We start from the raw sequence: 20,756 nt of genomic DNA, 5'->3' as shown, positions 1-20,756 counted from the left end.
GGGAAGCCCCAGAGGGTTAAATGAGTAAGTGGATCACTCATTAAATAATGCAGTGCCAAGTACACCATTAGCACACAATGCTTATTTATTCTATTATTTGTTATTAATTTTTGCTAGAATTATTCATCAGTCATCAAACCATTCTGCTTCAGGCGTCAGCTCTCAAAGAGGAATCAAATGCTCTATTATCCTCAGGAGGTTAATTCTGAGTCTCCGTGTGTCCTCTGGGGGAAGGGGAAATTGTTTCCAGAAGGAAGGGGAAAGGAGAAGGATGATGCTGATAAAACAATGTCCATTCTGCATCTGAGTCTTTGGGTACAGCTGTGGGCAGGGTGGCAGGTAAGCTGGTGCTTAAAATTTGTGTGTTAAGGGCCCCAGAAGCAGGGCGCCCACGGTTTTCTTTCGGGCAGGGTGGCAGACTGAAGCCACCACACACGCTAGAAAGCGTGCATGCCCAGTCACGTCCGACTCCTTTCGATCCTGTGGACTGTAGCCAGCCAGGCTCCTCTGTCCATGGAATTTTCCAAGCAAGAATACTGGAGTGGATTGCCATTTCCTCCTCCCAAGCATCTTAGTAAGAGGATATTTCCTGTTCTGTGAATCTGGGCCATGGTGAGTCGCTCGACCAATAGAATGTGGCAGACGTGATGTCCCGGGCTACCCGGGGCCTAGGTTGTAAGGAGCCTTGCTGAAGTAGTAACCGGAACAAGCTGCAGCTCTCAGGAGGGCTGTGGACCACTTTTTATGAGACTATCCTGGAAGATAGGTGCACTCTGATTAAACAAGATTGGCCCAGTAGACCTGACTTCTCAACTCATATCAAAAGGAGTTCCCCACCATGCATTGGAAGGCCCTGCGAAGTCCCGCGTTAAAGGATCCTTTTATCTCCAACGGACCCAGAGTCACCTTGTGACACCTTCTAACATCTTGGCTTGTAACTAACACTTTAGGGAATGCTAGCCTAGACCCGTGGATTGAAGATCCTCAGGGCAGATTTGCAGCTTGGAGAAAAGGCCCCTTGTTTCTCTCCCTGACACGCTACACACTCCTAGTCTTTTTAAAACCTTCGTCCATCTATGAGCGGCTGGGGCCAAGCTTGGCAATCCAGCTTCTGCAGCTGGTTCAGCTCAACAGAATTCAATGGTGACATTACAGAGAGGGAGTCATGCTGTAGGCATCTTCAGATTACCTAGACTCTCAGGAGACACCAGCAGGGGGGGAGGCCCAGAAATTGGGGAAAATGCAATGCATAGTAACAATCATTCAAAAAAAAAAAGGGAGAAAATAATTTGGAGATTATTGAGTGCCTGAACCCCAAAGCTATAAACAGGATGTTTGAAACCGTTTCAAGCATAAAGGTCACAATCTGCAATTTAAATGGACAGCTTGTTGCCTTTTTTCTTGGTTATGGTTGGGTGCCACCAATTAGTTGAAGTGTGTGTATGGGGGGCACGCGTGTGTGTGCATGTGTAAAGGTTTTTCAAAGAGCGCATTGGGAATCAGGCTGGGTTAGTTGACGGCCCCTAAGCCGTGAGCCCACACAGGGGTGGGCAAATCCTTTGCTGCATGAGAACGCACAGGACTCATGCTTACACAGTAAGGGCTTTCTTACTCATGCTGGAAAAATAAAAACATAACACAGCCTACACCCTGGATCACTCCAGCTCTCTGCAGGGGTTTTACCCTGAAGAATTAAATCATTGTAAAATCGTCTCTGGGGTGGTATTGCCGCCAAGGTCCAACCCAGCCCGATGGTGGTTATTAACTCGTACCCTATTTATCGACGCAGCGAGGGTGTTGGGCGGGGTGAGAGTCTGTTCAGCTGAAGGTTGGCACCAGTCCTTCAAGCCTTCGCTCTGTGGATAGGCACTGATAGAGATTATTTCGTGGCTTGGGAAGAGGTCAGTGAGCTGATAGCTGGGAGAACCTACATGTCCTTCTCGAGGTTGGGACCCTTTCTGCTGTTCATGGGAGGGGGGCTGTGGCAGCGTTGGGTGGAGGGGGCTATGATAGCGTTGGGTGGAGGGGGCTGTGGCAGAGTTGGGTGGGGGGGGCTCTGACAGCGTTGGCTGGGGGGGACTGTGGCAGCGTTGGGTGGAGGGGGGCTGTGGCAGCGTTGGTGGGAGGGGCTGTGATAGCGTTGGTGGGAGGGGAGCTGTGGCAGAGTTGGGTGGAGGGGGCTGTGGCAGAGTTGGGTGGGGGGGCTGTGGCAGAGTTGGGTTGGGGGGGCTGTGGCAGAGTTGGGTGGGGGGGCTGTGACAGTGTTGGGTGGAGGGGGCTGTGGCAGCGTTGGGTGGAGGGGGCTGTGGCAGTGATGGGGGGCCTGTGACAGCGTTGGGTGGGGGGCTATGATAGCATTGGGTGGAGGGGGCTGTGGCAGCATTGGGTGGGGGGCCTGTGACAGAGTTGGGTGGGGGGGGCTGTGACAGAGTTGGGTGGGGGGGTCTGTGGCAGCGTTGGTTGGAGGGGGCTGTGGCAGCGTTGGGTGGGGGGCGCTGAATTAGGCGGGTCTGTCAGGACAGGGTCTCAGACTATCATGCGAATGTGAATCGCTTGGGCGTCTTTGACGCTTAGGTAGACTACTAGGATTATCACTGCCTCAGCATCCATTCTGCGTGGCCAAGAAAGCCACAGGGACACTAAACTCACATCAGCCCCTTCAAAAAGTGCCTGCCCTAGACAACAGTCTCTAGGGTCATGAGGTAGTGCAAGTGTCTGATATGACTCCTCCAAAGGCCCTCGTGATGAACATTTTCCCCTGCCTCCCAGGACCACTGAAGCTCACCCGAACCTCACTGTTTCTGGTTTGAACTGACAAATCTGGCTTTAGTCTGGGAACCCCAAAGCACTCTATCTGTGGTCCTTGATAAAGTCATGTGCCCCTTGCACTCTGCCTTGACCTCCCCGCATCACCCCTTGAGTGGCTGCCTGTGATCTCCAGGACCTGTGAGTAACAAATGCCTCTATTTCCCTAATGGTCCTTTTTTTTTTTTTTTTTTCCTAAACTGTGTTTCAACATCCAACCCCCCAGGGTTCTATGCACAACAAATGTTAATTTAACAAAGTCTTATTGAAGATTGCAGTTTATGACTTAGTACGTCTTGGATAGAACTTGAGATTCTGTATTTCCAAGGAGCCCCCAGTGAGGCTTATGATGTTGGTTTTAGGAATGACACTTTTACCAGTAAGGCTCTGGACCGGCACTGTGTGATAGAATGTTCTGGGCCAATGGCAATGTTTTCTGTCTGTGCTGCCAGTATAGTAGCCAACAGCATCCTGTGGCTACTGAGTATTTGAAATATGGCAAGTGGTACTCAAAAATTAAATTTAAAATTTTACTTAATTTTAATTATTTTAAATTTAAATAGTCACAGGTGACTAGTACAGTGAGCTCTATATCAGCAGGAACTATATTTTTATTTCACTTTTATGTCCTCATCACTTAGGGGAATGCCTGGTCCACACTTTATATTTATACTTATTGGCTACACTATTACATAAGTGGAGAAGGCATTTTTAGACCATGTTTGTTACAACATTATAGTTGTTAAGTGACAAAAACTCACCTTGAACTTGAGCCTACCAAAGACTTTACTGGCTCTTATGACATAATGACTGATTTGGGGGAGGATTAGAGCCAGGAACTAATTTAACATCATATTTTTCTCTAGCCTTTTGTCTGCATGCTAGTTCACTCCTCCAGACTAGTCATCCTCACTGGGCTCAAACCAATTTCACCGGTAGCTCTGGACCTCTAAAGTTAGAGCCTCTGACCACATGAAATAGAGTTATTGCCCACCAATATCAGTTAGAAACCCCCAGGAAAGTTTTCTGATTGGCTGAGCTTGGGTCACATGTCAATTTCTGGGCCAATCACTGTGGCCAGGGCAATGAAATTTTAAGACTGGCCCAGCTAGACTCAAAGATGCCCCTCCACATCCAGGAATGGTTTCTTCTAGACACACAAGGTTGGAGTGGGGAGAAGCAGTCTTTACACAGATGGGGAATGCTCTTATGGGCAAAGTGTTAGTGTTAGTCACCTACTTGTGTCCAACTCTTTGCGACCCCATGGACTGTAGCCTACCAGGCTCCTCTGTCCATGGGATTTTCCAGGCAAGAGTACTGGAGTGGGGTGCCATTGCCTTTTCCAGTTAGTCACCTACTTGTGTCCAACTCTTTGCGACCCCATGGACTGTAGCCTGCTGGGCTCCTCTGTCCATGCAATTCTCCAGGCAAGAAGAATACTATTCCTTCTCCAGGGGATCTTCCTGACCCAGAGATGGAACCTGGGTCTCCTGCGTTGCAGGCAGATTCTTTTCTGTCTGAGCCACTGGGGGAAGCCCCAATACCTACTCTTTGTGACCCCATGGACTATAACCCACCAGGCTCCTCTGTCCATGGAATTCTCTGGTCAAGAATTCTTATGGGGAAATAGAACAGTGAATGTGGGGAGAGGGAGTGGAGGAAGGGTTTGTACCTTCCGTAAATGCTTGTTGAAAGGTATTTCTTTGAGCTAGACTGAGGCAATAGAATTGCCTCCTTGGATTCTAGCAAAAGGCATAATGAGAATAAGAAGATTCTATTAGCCAAACTGGTGCCCCTCTTCTCTCCCTGACCATGCTACATAAGTGAGAAATGAAGGCATCGCAAGGAAAGGCACCATTTTAAATTGAAAGATACCCAAAAGTTTGTTGGATGGAGAAGAGGAAGGAAGGATATACATTTTCAGGGAGGAGAAGCAGCACATAAATAGGTGAAGGGGGCGATGAGCAGGGTGTGTGGGGCAGGGATGAAGAGTTTGCCATGGAGGGTGGATGGGAGCAGAGGGGAGGGCTGAGGAAGTGGACCTGAGGCCATTCTGCCAGAGGCCTTGAGTGCTGAGTGAAGGAGTCTGGGCTCTCGGCTGTGGGAAACGGAGCTATTTGGAGATCTTAAGCAGGCGAGTGGTGTAGTTAGAGCCATGTGTGCACTAAGATATTGCCGTGCCTGGGTTTGGAAGACGGACAAGCTGGTGATGCAAGGCAGGGTGCCAAGGACGAGGCCATCCCAATATGTCTTTAAGGATCAGCTGCCTCAGAGGTGGGTGGCAGAACTCCAGGCTCCATCCTGCCTGCTGGCATCTCTTCTTCCCATCTCATGCTCAGGCCTTGACCAGGCTGGATCCAGCCATGCCACTTCCCAGCTCTGTGATGTTGGGCATCTTACCTTTTTCCTGAGCCTCAGTTTCCCCATCTGGAAAATGGGAATAGGGATACCCACCTTGTATGGTAGTTGAGAAGTTGCAGAGTCAAAATGGATGTGATGGAGGACTTCCGTGGTGGTCCAGTGGTTAAGGCTCCAATGCAGGGGGCCCAGGTTCGATTCCTGGTTCAGGGAACTAGATCCCATGCGCTGCAATTAAAAGATCCCACCTGCTGCAACTAAGACCTGACATAGCCAAATAAACAAATAAGAACAAAGTATTTTTTTAAATGAACATGATGGCCCCAGACCTTCACGTAGCAGGAGCTCTGCACATGTTGCTGTTGTTATGAATGGATGGTTGTTCCTGAGTGCGTTTGCATCAGAAAAGTTCAAACAGTGAAGACATCAGGAGAAAAATGACCTTCAAATTACTGAAGCTTCTTAGGGCAACTCTGTAACTAGGTCACACTGGCTTCTCCTGAACCCCGAGGCAGAAAAATCCACCAACCCACAAGCCCATGGCTCGCTCTCCTCCCAGGAGACTCGTGTGTCTAAACTGGAAGATGCCGGAGAGGCTGGCTTCCAAGAACACTTCCCTAGAGGCCAGGCTGGAGTCTCCGGGGATGGTGAGGGCATCAGACTGCACTTTAGACTGCAGCTTGGACTGACCTGTTTGCCAGGCTGACAGCCATGTGTCCCAGTGGAAAAACCCCAGTGTGGAGCCAGGCCATCCCAGGCCTGAAACCTGGAAGTTCTGCAAGTTTAGGAAAGTAGCTTTGCCTCCGTAGGACTCAAGTTTCTCTGTCTGGAAGATGGGAACAATACTCTCCATGGTGGGTGAGGGGCACTGTTATGAGGATTAAATCAGCTGATACAGGTGGCATGTGGTCCCATGGCTGTGCCTTCACTTTGCTATCAGTAATGTGCATTTACTGGGTCTCTGTGACGTATAAGCTCCTTGCAAGTGTTGCCAATACACAGAGAAGCAAGACATGGATCCCGCCTTTAAGGGCAGGCTTGAGATACAGATAAGTGAACAGACCACAGTGATGACAGTCTCTGTTTGGCACTGTTCCTCTCTATAAAGGATGTGTCAGTATATGATGAATATGATTTTCCGTGGAAATAATGATATCAGTCAGTTCAGTCTCTCAGTTGTGTCCGACTCTTTGCAACCTCATGGACTGCCGCACGCCAGGCTTCCCTGTCCATCACCAACTCTTGGAGCTTGCTCAAATTCATGTCAAATAATGATATACTTTGAGATAATATTCATGTCTTGGAAGCTGAGGTCCTCTAATTTATTTGAATAAGCATAGACACTAAAAGTAACCATCTATAAATGTCTCCTTGGAGTAACGATAATGGTGAAAAATACTGTGATAGCAGTATCTCATTTAATCTTTTTTAAAATTTATTTTTAATTGGAGGATAATTGCTTTACAATACTGTGTTGGTTTCTGCCATACATCAACACGAATCAGCCATGGTATACATATGTCTCCTCCCTCGTGAACCTCGCTCCCATCTCCCGTCCATCCCACCCCTCTAGGTTGTCGCGGAACACCGGGTGTTGAGCTCCCTGCAAATTCCTGCTGCTGCTGCTAAGTCACTTCAGTCGTGTCCGACTCTGTGCGACCCCATAGGTGGCAGGCCACCAGGCTCTCCCGTCCCTGGGATTCTCCAGGCAAGAACACTGGAGTGGGTTGCCATTTCCTTCTCCAATGCGTGAAAGTAAAGTCGCTCAGTTGTGTCCGACCCTCAGCAACCCCATGGACTGCAGCCTACCAGGCCCCTCAGTCCATGGGATTTTCCAGGCAAGAGTACTGGAGTGGGATGCCATTGCCTTCTCCGCCCTGCAAATTCCTACCGGTTATCTATTTTACATAAGATAATGTATAAGTTTCAGTGCTACTCTGTCAATCTGCCCCACCCTCTCCTTCTCCCTCTCCTCTCCATTCTCTATGTCCGCCCCAGCCTCCCCTTCTCCCTCTCCTCTCCACTCTCTATGTCCGCCCCACCCTCCCCTTCTCCCTCTCCTCTCCATTCTCTATGTCCACCCCAGCCTCCCCTTCTCCCTCTCCTCTCCATTCTCTATGTCCGCCCCACCCTCCCCTTCTCCCTCTCCTCTCCATTCTCTATGTTCACCCCACCCTCTCCTCCTCCCTCTCCTCTCCATTCTCTATGTCCGCATCTCATTTGTTGCCCTGCAAATAGGTTCATTGGTACCGTCTTTCTAGATTCCATATATATGCGTTAATATGTGATGTTTGTTTTTCTCTTTCTGACTTACTTCACTCTGTATAACAGGTCTAGGTTCATCCACCTCATAAGAACTGATTCAAATGTGTTCCTTTTTATGACTGAGTAATATTCCATGGGATATATATGCCACAGCTTCTTTATCCATTCATTCTCATTTGATCTTTGAAACAGACAAATAATCTAGTGTGTAGATATTATTTTTCCCCACTCTGTAGTTGAATAAATAGAAGCTTAAAAAATGAAAAAGAAAGATGACTTGCCTAAGGTCATACAGATCAGATCTGGCTCTAAAACTTAAACCCAGATCCAACCTCTTATCCCTCATCCTTATCACAAAATTCTGCAAGGACCATCCTCTGGAAACGTGTGGCAATCAACAAGCCCAGAGGAGCTAGTCAGAAGGGCCTGTCAGTCCTCAGATATTAACAGAGCAGCTCTGGCATGCCAGGCTTGCTCTCTGCACAGGATAATTCCTGCTCTTGTGGAGCTTACAGCCCAGTGGGTAAGACAGCCATCCAATAGATAGTTATAATGGATGCTCTCAAGAGATTCTCTGCACCCCGGCTTATAACCAATACACTGAGTAAACCAATGCTTGTTTTGCCTTCTGTAAATGTCCTGACTGACCTCAGAGTCTGCCGGTCTGAAGGCCTGAGACATCCCTACCCAACTTGGACTCCACCAATGGGTAGTCTTTGCTCTGGGCTCCTGTTGGGCTGCCCCAGCCTTTCTCACAGTTATGCTGTGTCTGAGGCTCTTCCTGGACATCCCCTCTCCTTCCCCCTCCCCTTTCCTGATGTCAAATTTGCATCATAGTCTGAAGCCTCTTTCTGCTTAATGCCGTTCCCTCTCTCTTCAACCTCTATGGAAGCTTCCTCCAATAAATCCCGTGTATGTCCATTTCCATCTCCGTACTTGCTCCGCAGAGGACTTGAACTCACTGACCGTCCTGCCGAAGTGGGTTTTCCCTGAGGCCTGCTGCATGAGTAGCTAGAAGACAAGGGGTGGGAAAGAGCATCCTTGGAGGAAGGAATGGTGGGAGAAGGCATGGCTGGTAAGAGAATCTGTAAAAAAGAAAAAAAAAAGTGATTCCGTTCCTTTCTGGTGTTCGCTACGGGGTGATTCCTTTCACCTCGCTATGCTTCAGTTTCATCCCTTGCAAAATGGGAATAATAATACAGGTATTACCGCCTTCCTAGGGTTGTCAGATTAAATGAGCTCATCCATGCTCAGTGGCCCAGAGCTGTGTTCTGGGGAGGCCATGGGAGAGCCTCAGTGTAGGACCACAAAGGGGACCTGCCTGGAGCCCCACAAGGGTCCAGACCTCACTACCTGTGGCCTCTCGGACTTCAAGAGCCCCCATAGCTCCTCTTGCAGAAATTAGACCCGGGCCATGGGGGCAGGGTGGAATAGGACTCTGCCCACAAATATGGCCCCAGAGAAAGCATCTACCTTGTAGGTATTTGGGCTGGGACGTGTGGTGTCACCCTGGCAGTCTGACCATTATCTGGGTCATTTGAGCTCAGGAAACTGCCAAATCAGATAATTTGGGTGGTTTACCTGTCTCTCTGGATCGGGTGTCCTGAGTAATGGCCCTTGTCTCCACCTGGCCAGGTCTGAGGTAGACAATCCCCCCTTTCAGTGAGCCTGAAATGAAAGCTGGTTTCAGCTGGTATGTTCAAGGTCAAGGCTTAAGAGAGGATGCTAATTTAGAGGGCTACGTTTATCCGCTTTATTGTGTGGCCTGATCCATGTCGGAACATAGTCTTCGGTAACTAATCAAGGTTGAAAGGCTGGAACTGGCAAGTTTTTACAGTAAGGAGCATTTTAGTTGAAGTGTAATATATGTCCAGAAGTGTACAAGTATTAAGTGTACAGCTCACACCTTTCACAAGGAAAACACCCATGTCACCAGCACCTAGCTCAACCGAAGGATTGATCACCCCCAAAAGCACCTCTCAGCCCACTTCCACCAACAGCCTCTCCCACCCAAGTGTAACCACCATTCTGACTTCTAGCAGCCTGGTTAGTTTTGCAGTTTTTGAACTTTATATAAATGGCAGCAGATGACGTCCTTGGGTTCTGGCTTCTTTTGTTCACATTATGTTTGTAACATTCAGCCGTGTGGCCATAGCAACTATAGTGTGTTCATTCTCATTGCTGGATCGTATTCCTTTGAATGAAGACAGTATTTGTCCATTCTTCACTGACGGACATTTGACTTGTTTGCAGTTTGGGGCTGTTACAAACAGTTCGATCTAGGTGCAGCAAGCGTGTTTTTGTGGAGGGTGATGCAAGTTTGTGTTAGGTATCCTATTTTTTACTGTTTTAAAAAATATATATTAGAAAGGATGAGCTTGCAGACGTTCTTCTCAGTCCTTTTCATGATGATATCAGTGTGCTTAAGGGTTGGGAGAGGAAGGGGTGAAGCCACCTTAGGAGGGGTCCCTCTGCCTTTGGGGTCTATGTCTTAGTTTTAGTAGGTTCTCCTGTGTCATCATCATCAGTCCCTTGGAAGGAATTGGGTTTCTACAGATTTTGCAGGAAGAGCTTTGGAGCAGAGGCTGCATGCCTACCCCAGAGGGGAACTTCCTCATACAGAGGCCCCCTCTGGCTCTCCAATCTCCCTCCCAAGCACCCCACCACTTAGGTGACTGGCTCAACCTCTGCAGTCTCAACCATCATGTCTTCAAAGACAGGCTAGGAATGGGTGATCTTGTTAGTTGCTTCCAGTTCTCAAATGATTTGAAATTGACTGCTGTTGACAATGATGATATGAACAATTATTTGCTGAGTGCTTACCCAGCTTTCAGTGGTTTGTATACATTATTTCATGTAATACTCCCAAGAGGTATTCTCATTGTAATGTTGAGGAAACTGAAGTCCAGAGAGGCTACATCCCTTACTCAACACACAGCAAATATGAGAACAGAGGGTAGGAAATAAGCCGGTTCTAGTCTGGCCTTCACTTTCAACTGCTGCTTCAGTTTTTCTTTTTGTTTTCTTTTCTTTTCTTTAAGGAAATATTTCAGACACACCAAAAAAAAAAAAAATGCAGAGAACGATGTGACTTCTACACATGAGCCAAACAGTCTGAGAAATTTTAATAGAACATTAAAAACACAATTAAAACACTCCGGAACCTCCCCTGCCCCACTCCCTCAGCAGCGGTAGCTTGTCTCTTGGGAAAAAAAAAAAAAGATATTTAATGCCGTTCTCTGTGCTATACAGTAAATCCTTATTTCTTATCCATTGTATTTGAGGTTTTTATTTTTGGGCCATGCCACAAGGCACTGGGATCTTAGTTCCCCAACCAGGGATTGAATACAGGCCCCCTGCATTGGAAGCTCGGAGTCCTGGACCATTGGGGAAGTCCCCAACTCCTGGATTTGATGTTCATCATCCCCACATAGGTTCCTCTGCTTTTCCTATACATGAGTGAAAGCACAGAAATGCAGTGTGCTTTTACTCTACATGTATGTACTCATAAAAATATTCTGAATTATTTTATAGATTCTTGAACTTTATTAAATAGTATTATTCTGTCTGTGTGCTTTTGCAGCTAGCTTTTGCTGTCTGCTCAGCACTAACTTCTGAAGTTTACCCGTGATGATACATAGAGTTCTAGTTCATTATTTTTCACTGCTGCACAGTCCCCCTGCTTCAAAAATATACCAGAATCGATCCATCCATTCTCCTGTTAATGGGCATTCAGATTCTTTCCACTGCTCTGACATTGAAAGGTGCCCCGGTATTCATTCCTCTACTTTATGCCTCTTTCCCTCTTTTACTGAAATATTAATATTATGAAATGTTAATGGGCGGATTCTCTTAATCATACCAGGTTTTCTTTTAATCGGCATGTGTCTGTGGGAATACTGGACAGTTTTTTTCAGTCATCTACTTTTTCCTGAGCACCTATACTATAGATTGAAAATGTTTTTGTCACTCCAGAATTGATGTGTTGAAAGCTAATCCCCAGTGTAATAGTATCAGGAGGTAGGACCCTTTGAAGATGATTTGGTTATGAGAATTGAGCCCTCATGAATGAGATTAATGCCCTTAACAAATAGACACCCCCCAAAAAAAGACCCTTGCCCCCACCCACCATGTGAGGACACAGCAGGAAGATGGCATCTATAAACCAGCACATGAGCTCTCATTACACACTGAATCTGCCTTGATATTAGACTTCCCAACCTCCAGAACTATAACAAATTTCTGTTGTTGATAAGCTACCCAGTCTATATTTTTACTGTAAAGGCCCAGATGGACTAAGACAGCCTACCATTTGCCAAGCACTGTGTTGGGTGCTAGGCAAAGAGAAGTAGTTAAATGACACATCTCTCGATCTCTGGGAGTTTGCATGGTTGACCAAGCACCACCTGCTATCAGATGGGAGAGGAGAGGCTGGGAACTCCCAGTAGGGCTCTGAATGGAGGGTCCAGGGAGCAGAGAGAGATTCCACAGAAGAAGCAGAAATTCACAGTGCTCAAGGTTTGTAGCAGCACTGTTTGTAACAGCTAGGGCATGGAAGCAACCTAGATGTCCATAGACAGATGAATGAAAAAAGAAGCTGTGGTACCTATATGCAATGGAGTATTACTCAGCCATAAAAAGGAACACATTTAAGTCACCTCTATTGAGTTGGATGAACCAAGAGCCTGTTATACAGAGTGAAGTAAGTCAGAAAGAGAAAAACAAATATCATATATTAACACGTATATATGGAATCTAGAAAAATGATGCTGATGAACCTATTTGCAGGGCAGGAATAGAGACACAGGCATAGAGAGCAGACTTTGGACACAGCAGGGGGAGGGGAGGGTGGCACGAATTGACATATATAGTGTGTGTGTGTTGCTCAATCATGTCCGACTCTGCCACCCCATGGACTGTAACCTGCCTGGCTCTGTCCATGGAATTCTCCAGGCAAGAATACTGGAGTGGGTTGCCATTTCCTTCTCCAGGGGATCTTCCCAACCCAGGGATTGAACCCAGGTCTCCTGCATTGCAGGCAGATTCTTTACCATCTGAGCCCCCAGGGAAGCCCCATACATGCACACTACCAGGTGTAGAATAGATAGGCAGTGGGAAGCTGTTGTATAGCACAGGGAGTTCAACCTGATGCTCTGTGACAACCTACAGGGTTGGGATGGGGTAAGGGGTAGGGGAGAGGTTCAGGAGGGAGGGGACACATGTGTACTTGTGGCTGATTCACGTTTTTGTATGGAAGAAGCCAACACAATATTGTAAAGCAGTTATCCTCCAATTCAAAATAAACTTAAAAAATAAGTAAAAATTAAAAAAAAAAATGCTAGAGGGAGTGGCCAGTCTACCCCGGGCATCGTGCCCAAAATCCCTGCAGTTAGAAGACCTCCTCCACTGTGTCTGCACCAGGACAAAGTCACAGCGACCTTTGCAATTCCCTCTTCTCAACCTTAGTCTTTTTTCTGCACATTAACAGTGATGTGTGAGTCAGTTGCTTAATGCCCGAAAAAGAAAAAGAAAAAAAAATCTGACTCTGGGAAACCCACACACGCTTAAATTCTAGGACTGGAATTCTGTTCAGAGCCCTAAATGAATGGCATCCTCACGTCGCCTTCGATTTGTCCTCTCCATCTGGAATCATTGTAATAATGGGTCACGGCTCATGTGTGTAATGCATGAACTGTGGGAAACAATCTATATGCGCCCATCATTTAATCCACACAAAATCCTCAGTCTCTGTTTTTTAAAAGAGGAAGACCAGAGATGTTAATTTACCTAAGGCTACCCAGCTAGGAGGTGGCAGAGTCGGGGCTCCACCCCAGGTCAGGCTAACTCCCGCATCCTTCATCCTAAGCCTCTGACCTCTGCCAGGATTTGCCTAGCATTTCTGGAGGCAAGCTCTCCTCCTTTCTACTTTAGAAAAATGCCATCAAGGGGGGGAGTTACTTATCACCTGACACAGCCCACTCACTACCCTCACATTCTCTCTATTTGCATCAGCTACTCAGGAAATTAGAGCAAATCCTATTTTTAGATGCTGGGGTTCAAATGACAGTGATGTATGGGTTAGTGGCTCATTTTTATGAAAGTGGCTCAGAGGTGTTACCTGATCTGATGTTTGGAAACTCTCTTACATCACCGTTTTGATCTTTAATAGAGTTTATTTCAAAGATCGCTTTGTTTCTTGCGGCTCCTCTGTGAGTCCTACAACAGACTTTGGCCAGAAACAATAATACTTGGAGCTGGAATAGATGGCACGGAGAGAGGGTGAGACTTTTCTCAGAAACTTGAAACACAAAGGATGGCAGGGATGAGCGGAGAGCGGGGCAGGGCCTCAAAGTAGAGTTTGCCCGGTGGCTGAGCAGCAGGCAGGCCCTTCCTGCCGAAACTGACTGTGTGTATGTTAGACAAAAGCTCTACAACTTTACTACTCACTCTTCATAGCTAATCGCAGTCTCTTAGTTTTGAAGATTCCACCAGCAGGGAGGCCACACGATGTCTGTGGGGCGCTCAGGCAACCCTAAGACTTAGGCAAGAAAAGAAAAGAGCAGAAAAAGAGGGATGGAGATGATAGAGGGAAAGGAACAAATACAGAGCGGTTGATGCACCCTGGCAGAAAATCTGATTTAATCAGTTTCACCCTCTTGTCAGTACTGGAAAAGACCTTTATTCCCATTTAATAGATTAGGCAACCGAGGCCAGAGTGGTCAAGCAAGGACTTATTACTGCAGAGCACATGGCTAATGACTGTGAAATTAGGATGGCAAGATTTGGAAAACAAAACTACAGGACACCCAGTTGAATTTGAATTCCAGATAAATGATTTTAAAACATTTAGTTTAAGTTTGTCTCATGTAAAATTACAGACTTATCCTAAAAATTTAACTGGACATCCTGTCTTTTATTAATACCTGGCAACCGTCACTGAGATTCAAACAGTTCTGTCCATTATTTCTCAGATACTCGTTTGCTTTATATATAATACTTCATTTATATTATACTTTTATATATAATACAGCAGAATATAATTGATGATGATCATCAGCCAATATTGGTTGAGGGCAGTGCTTTGCCTCTCCTATTTCACTTGAAACCCTGTCATCCTCACACCACCCCCATCCAATGGGTACAATTATTATTTCCATATTCTGGATTAGGAAACTAAGTCTCAGTGAGATGCAATAACTTGGCCACAGTCCACAGCCAGAAAGTACCAGAGCTCAGATTTGAAATTGTTACTGTCTTGCCTAAGCATGGTCACTTAAGAAACAGCCTTTTCAAAAGTTGAGTTAACACACATGTAGAAAAGTGCTCAATATCTAAACAGAAGGTTCAATGACATGCTGCGAACATCTGTGTAGGTACCAACCAGGTCCAGGAAGAAGACGTCCAGCACTCCAGGAGTCCCACGCGCTCCCTCCCAGTTGCAATGCTCATACTCCTCCTTGGAGATTCCGTCACTCTGGCCTCCAACCTCCAGCTGAGTTTGCCTGCCTCCAAACGTTATGTAAGTGAAATCTTTACAGGAAGTACCCGTTGGTGTTTCATTTCTATCCCTCAACACTGTGCTTGTTGGATTCACCCTGTGGTGGTGTGTATCTGGAATCTGGTCCTTTTCATTGCTGTATAGTGTTCCACCAGCTGATTATACATAATGAACCCATCCTATTGTTGGTGAACATTTATGTTGTTTGCGATTAGTTTAAAATGTGATATTTTTTTTGTATTGAAGTACAGTCCATTTACAATGCTGTTATTTTCTGATGTACAACAAAGTGATTCAGTTATACATATTATATATATATATATTCTTTTCATGTTTTTCCATTATAATTTATCACAGATATTGAACATAGTTCTCTGTGCTGTCCAATAGGACCTTGTTGTTTATCCATCCTATTTACAATAGTTTGCATCCGCTAATCCCAAACTCTCAATCCTTCCCTCCCCCCACCTGCCTTGGCAACTACAAGTCTGTTCTCTATGTCTGTGAGTCTGTTTGTGTTTTGTACGTACATTCATTTGTGTGGTTAAAATGTGCTCTTATAAGCAACAAGCACGACTGCTGTGAACATTCTCCTGCGCGTCTCTTGGCGGACACAAGCATTCATTTCTGTTGGGTATATACCTAAAAGGGGAAATGCTAGCCAGAAAGGGGTGTATATTCAGAGTGCGTAGATATACCACACAGGTTTTCAAAATGTTTGTACCAACTTACACTCCTAACAGCAGCACATTCAATTTCCAGTTGCCCCACATTCTCACCAGCACTTGGGGTTGTCAGTTTTGGTAATTTTCGTGTAACGGTCTCCCCTTGCAGTTTTAATAGGCGCGCCCCTGATTTCTAATTAGGTTGAACACCTTTTAATGAGTTTATTGGCTCTCTGAACACTTTCTTTTGTGAAGCCTCTGTCCCAGTTTCTTGAGCATTTGATTTGGCTGTCTGTCTTTTACTTATTGATTTGTGGGAAGATTTTTAATAAGTTCTGAATAGGAGCCCATAGTTCTGGGTATTGGAAATATCTGCTCCCATTCTATGCCTTGACTCATGCACTTAAATGGTGTTTATTAGTGGAGGTCTTATGATTTTAATATATGAAATATACCAGTATTTTCCTTTTTGAATGCTGCTTCTTAAACAAGAAGTCTTCTCCTACCCCCAAGATTATAAAGGTTGCCTCTGCTCTAGGCTTCTGGAAGCTTTGTTCTTTTGCCTTTCATATTTAGATCTACAGCTTAATTGGCATTTATTTCTGCATATGGTGTGACGTAGAGGGATTGGAAAACTCAATACTGTAATGATGGCAAATGTCTTCAAAATTGATCCGTAGACTATGTCATCTTAATTCAAACCCAGCAAGTATTTGTCATTGTCGTATGAGAAACCTGATAAACTAATTCTAAAATTGATAAATAAATTCAAAAAAAGAATATCCAAGATAATATTGTAGAGAGAATGCTAAAAGAATGTGTTTTATTGATATCAAGACTATTATAAAGCTATAGTAATTGAGACCATGTGATACTGACATAAACATAACCAAATCGACCAGTGGAACCGAATGAAAAGCCCTGAACCAGCCTACACGCATGTGCGGAACATATGTTTTGTGATACAAGTGGACCCACAGGGCAGTGGGGGAAAGATAATTCTTTCAATGCATTGTGAGGGGTCATCCATATGGAGAAAAACAAACTCGTCTCCAGGGCTCCCACTTTTCAGCACTGCGCAAGGCCAGGGTACTCTGTTCTTAAATGCTTGTATGATGATGGCAGTGATGGTTATAACATCACCATTATTTACTACAATTCTGCCACTCTCAAAGTGCTTTCCAGTCTGTTATTTTCCCCAAACCCTAAGAAGCAGGCAGGGAAGACATTATCAGTCCTTTCATGGATAATGAAGCGGTGGCTCCAAGGGGTGAGTGACCAACCCAAGGACACTTGCCTAGCCCTTGAGCTTCACCCGCGGCTTCTTCCACTTTGTAAGAAGCCCAGTGCTCCTTCCTGAGGGGCATGACAGAGGGGCAGGGAGAAGTGGGCTTTGGGGAGGTGGACTGGAAATGGCTAGAGGTCAGTCGTACACTTTTCAGACCCTGCGATGGGCTCCTTGACCAGGTGTCAGTCTCTGGATTGCTCCCTGGAGGGTTGTCCCTGGGATAGAGCAAGAGGGCTGTGAGTTGCGGTGGGAAGAGGACGGCGTGGGAAAGAAACAGAGGATCTGCCATTTGTAATCATGCTGGAGACTGGGGTGGGGTGTGAAGATGAGCTGGGGTTCTAATTCCAGCTCTGCCATGAATTTGCTGTGTGCCTTTGAACAACTGTCCTCACCTTTCTGGGCCTCAGTTTTCTGAGTCTTCATTGTTAAATTAACCATCTTTCCAGTCTTTCATCTTTAAATGAACCAACTCCAAGATGTATCCCTTAAAGTGTTTGTAAAGAATTAACAGAAATGGTGCCTATTGCTTAGTAAGGACTCAGCAATTCTCAGCAATTGGTGTTAGTATTATTCAGATCACTTCTTTCTAATAAAAAGTAGCAGCTGCCATTGATCGAGCATTTATATGTCTTTTTCTCTTGTGAAACTGGGGGCTCAGCCTTCACAAAGGATTTATGAGCTGCATTTGCCAAGCCCTACCCATCTCCTGATACAGAATGGATGATTCTACATGCTTTTATATATAGGTATAGAAAAAAGACTGGAAGGAACTACACCAAGATGTTAAAAATCATCATCTCTGGGTGATAAGAATGGAGTTGATTTGCTCTTCTTCTTTTTATTTACTATTTTCTGAATTATGTACATTAGATGAGAATTAATTTTATAGTTGGGAAAATGACTGCTCTGATAAAGAAGATGCAGGTATGAATTCTTCTTGTTAGTTTAAATGAAGAAGAGTCTGCAAAGGGCCACGTTAAAGCCTCTCCTTGAGTTCCAAGCTTAAACAGACAATGGTTTTGGAGTCAGAAATTCCAGAGTATCAATCCCAGCTCTGCTCCTTTCTAGCTGTGCTAAGCTAGCTGAGTCTCTTAACCTCTGTTGGCCCCAGTTCTCTCATCTGAAAAATGAAAATGGAACTAGCAGCCTTCGAGGCTTGTTTTCAAGGGCTTGATATGTGCGAAAATACACGGCCATGTTTCTGGCACTTAGGAGGCACTCACCCAGCAGTGACCCTTCCTTTAGGTGGGCTCCTTTCCCAGAGTTTCAGTGGAGATCCTTTGACGGTGGCCATTACCTACCATCTCACTTTACAGAGGAGGATACAGGGATTCAGGGTGGAAACTTGTCCAAGGTCACAGAGCTCCGAAGGGAAATTCTGAAACAGGCTCAGAGAGGGTGAGTGATCAGACAGAGGTCACACAGCTTAAATTTACTGCCTGTGTAGCTTGTAAAACAACAAACTAAACACCCCCCCACCCCCCCAAAACCCGAGTGCCCTTTATTGGGGTTACCATTAATGAGGCACCGTGGCAAGCCTCCTGAACAAAACCAGCAGCAGCAACAACAAATCCGCTGCCATTTATCAGTGCTTACGCAATGCCAGGGATCTTGGCACATCCCACAATCGTCTCAGTTAATTCTCCAGACAATTCTAGGACGTGCGTCTTTCGAGCCCATTTTACGGATGGGGAAACTGAGGCTTAGAGGCTGAGGCCCTTCCCCAGAGCCGCAGCAGGCCTGGCACCGGGTCTGCCCAGCTCCCCGGGAGGCTGCGGGAGGGCCAGGTGGCATGCAAGGAGTTAAGCGGTAGGCAGTGCCGTGGCTCCGCGCGAGGAGCGCGCCGGGCTGAGGCGTGCTGGCGGCGGCGGCGGCGCTGGGAGCTCGGGCTCCAGAGACGTGAAGTCCGGGGGATCGAGCGAGGCAGGAAGGGAGGCAGAGAGAGAGAGGGAGGCGAGGCGGCCGGAGCCCCGCGCCCAGCCGCAGCCCGCGCCCAGCGCGCAGCGGGCCCGGGCATCCCCGGGCGGGTGCCTGCGCGGGGCCTCGCCTTGGCGCGGGGCACCCGCAGTGCCGCCCGCCCGCCAGCCCGCCCGAGCGCTAGGCTCGCAGGAGCCCGGTTTGCACTTCCTCTCGCCTCCGCCCGCCTCCCCGGCTCACCGGCTGGCGTCGCCACCGCCTCCTCGTCCCCGGCCACCGCTTTCGCCGCTGCTGCAATCCAGGACGCACACTCTTCCACTTTCCCGCTGGAGGCGCGGAGGATGCCCCTTGCACCAGACCCGGAGAAATAGCCCCCCGGGCCGCCGGGAGGAGACTAGGCGGCGAGAAAGAAAATCCAGTCTCCCTTTCCTGGATGCCACTGCAGCAGCTGGCAGCTGGGAAGGCACCCACAGAGCGGGTGCGCCAAGCGGGACGCGGGAGTCGCAGAGAGAGAGACCCCGGGCGCTGGCTGGGCTCCGTTGGCAGAGTTTGCAAATGACTGAGACCCTCAGGTAAGGGCTAAGGGGCCTGGTCCTGCTAGCAGGGGGGCCTTAGGGAGAGGGCATAGAGCTGCTGCAAAGGATATCTGTCCCCCAGCTGGGCTGCCGATTCCAGATGCTGCCTGGAGCCTGGGGTTCAGTGTCCAGAGCCAGGTGAGTAAAGAACCCCGAGTGGTGACAGCCGGCTCTGGGTGGATGACAAACTTTCTCTCCTCCTGCAGAGGGTTGGACGTGCCGGCTTATCCTGCGTCCTTCCTCCAGTCATCCCCTCGGGTTCCTGAGATAGGACGTGCAGGGCTTCTCAGCTGACCTGGGCCGGGGGGAAGGCAGTGGGCCCCTTTCATTTGACTCATGAATCACCCCCTTCTTGGCCAGTTAGAGTTCTGAGGGAGAAGGAGCTGGACCTATTTTCAAGTTGACTTTACAGGGTCCTTGTGGGGGTAATACTCTGGTAAACGAGATTCCCCATCATCTGGAGAAGAAGCCAGGACTGCCTGGGTGATGAATTCTGTGTAGAGTGCTTTGCAGTCTTGCTTATGTCCATTCTGGTGCGTGCGTGCATATGTGTGTGTATATGTATGTGTAGAGGGAATCAGGGGGACCTGTCCAGACAGATCGCCCCCATCCAAGCCCTTCCAGCAGCCCCAAGCGTCATCGCCGGAGCCGAATCACCTCGCTGGCAGACGCTAGAAACAGTGGGGATCAGCTCCGATCCCTTGCAGCTCCTTAGATGAGCTAAAAATTTGGGAGAAGTTTCCTGAGCTGCTCAATGAGACCATTCAGATTGGAGCCTGGCGAGGTGCAAACTTCAGCAGAAAAGAGGTTGGAATGGACATTTGGATGGGGACTCCTGGCACTATCATCCTCAACTCTGAGGCTGTGGGTGGTCTGTCACACCCCAGGCCCTTCGAGGCTCTGCAGAGCCCAGCACGTAGCTCATGAGTCTGGCCAGATCGTTTTTTTCCTCTTAAGGAAAAACATGCTCCAAAGAGGCCACCTGGTCTCCAGGGGTCATTTTTGGAGCCATCCCTGTCGTCACAGCCCCCGAGATGAAGTCTTGCTTCACTTCCTAGGGTTCCAGCCTAGGGCCGGGGTCATCTCCATGAACTAGTTGGTCCATGAGGCAGGCAGTGGAGGTGCTTCTGTTCCTGACCTAACAGATGTATTCCCCTGGCCCTGTGGTCAGACCTGGTGTCTGCCTCCAGGAAACAACATTGCTGCGTGGTTCCTGGACAGTGCTTGAGGCATGAGGTGGGAGTCTGAGGACCTCCCGCCAGTGCTTGGGGTTCTGACCTGGGGCCAGGCAGGCTACGAGCTGCTTCTCTAGGCTGCCAGGACCCAGGAATGCTTCGAGGGTGTCAGAGGCTGGTATTTAATGTCCTGGGGAAACCCCGTCTTCG

General features: G+C 47.4%; 1 protein-coding gene across 6 annotated transcripts in view; it reads left to right on the top strand.

Annotated features, from left to right (window-relative positions):
• The first annotated feature begins 1,857 nt into the window (after positions 1 to 1,857).
• Positions 1,858 to 20,756, top strand: part of WSCD2 (WSC domain containing 2) — a 133,404-nt gene continuing 114,505 nt past the window's right edge. For 4 of the 6 annotated variants that reach the window (XM_002694610.7, XM_059876411.1, XM_005218102.5 and 1 more), the window contains exon 1: positions 18,539 to 19,368. The gene's annotated coding sequence lies outside the window, so the exon portion shown is untranslated. Of the gene's footprint in view, positions 1,946 to 14,801; positions 14,948 to 18,538; positions 19,369 to 20,756 lie in introns of those variants that run through there. The other 2 variants (XM_024977796.2, XM_059876409.1) reach the window with 1 other exon arrangement.

The sequence above is a fragment of the Bos taurus genome, chromosome 17, assembly GCF_002263795.3.
Source record: "Bos taurus isolate L1 Dominette 01449 registration number 42190680 breed Hereford chromosome 17, ARS-UCD2.0, whole genome shotgun sequence".
NCBI lineage: Eukaryota > Metazoa > Chordata > Mammalia > Artiodactyla > Bovidae > Bos > Bos taurus.
This window is presented reverse-complemented; position numbering and strand designations above follow the sequence as displayed.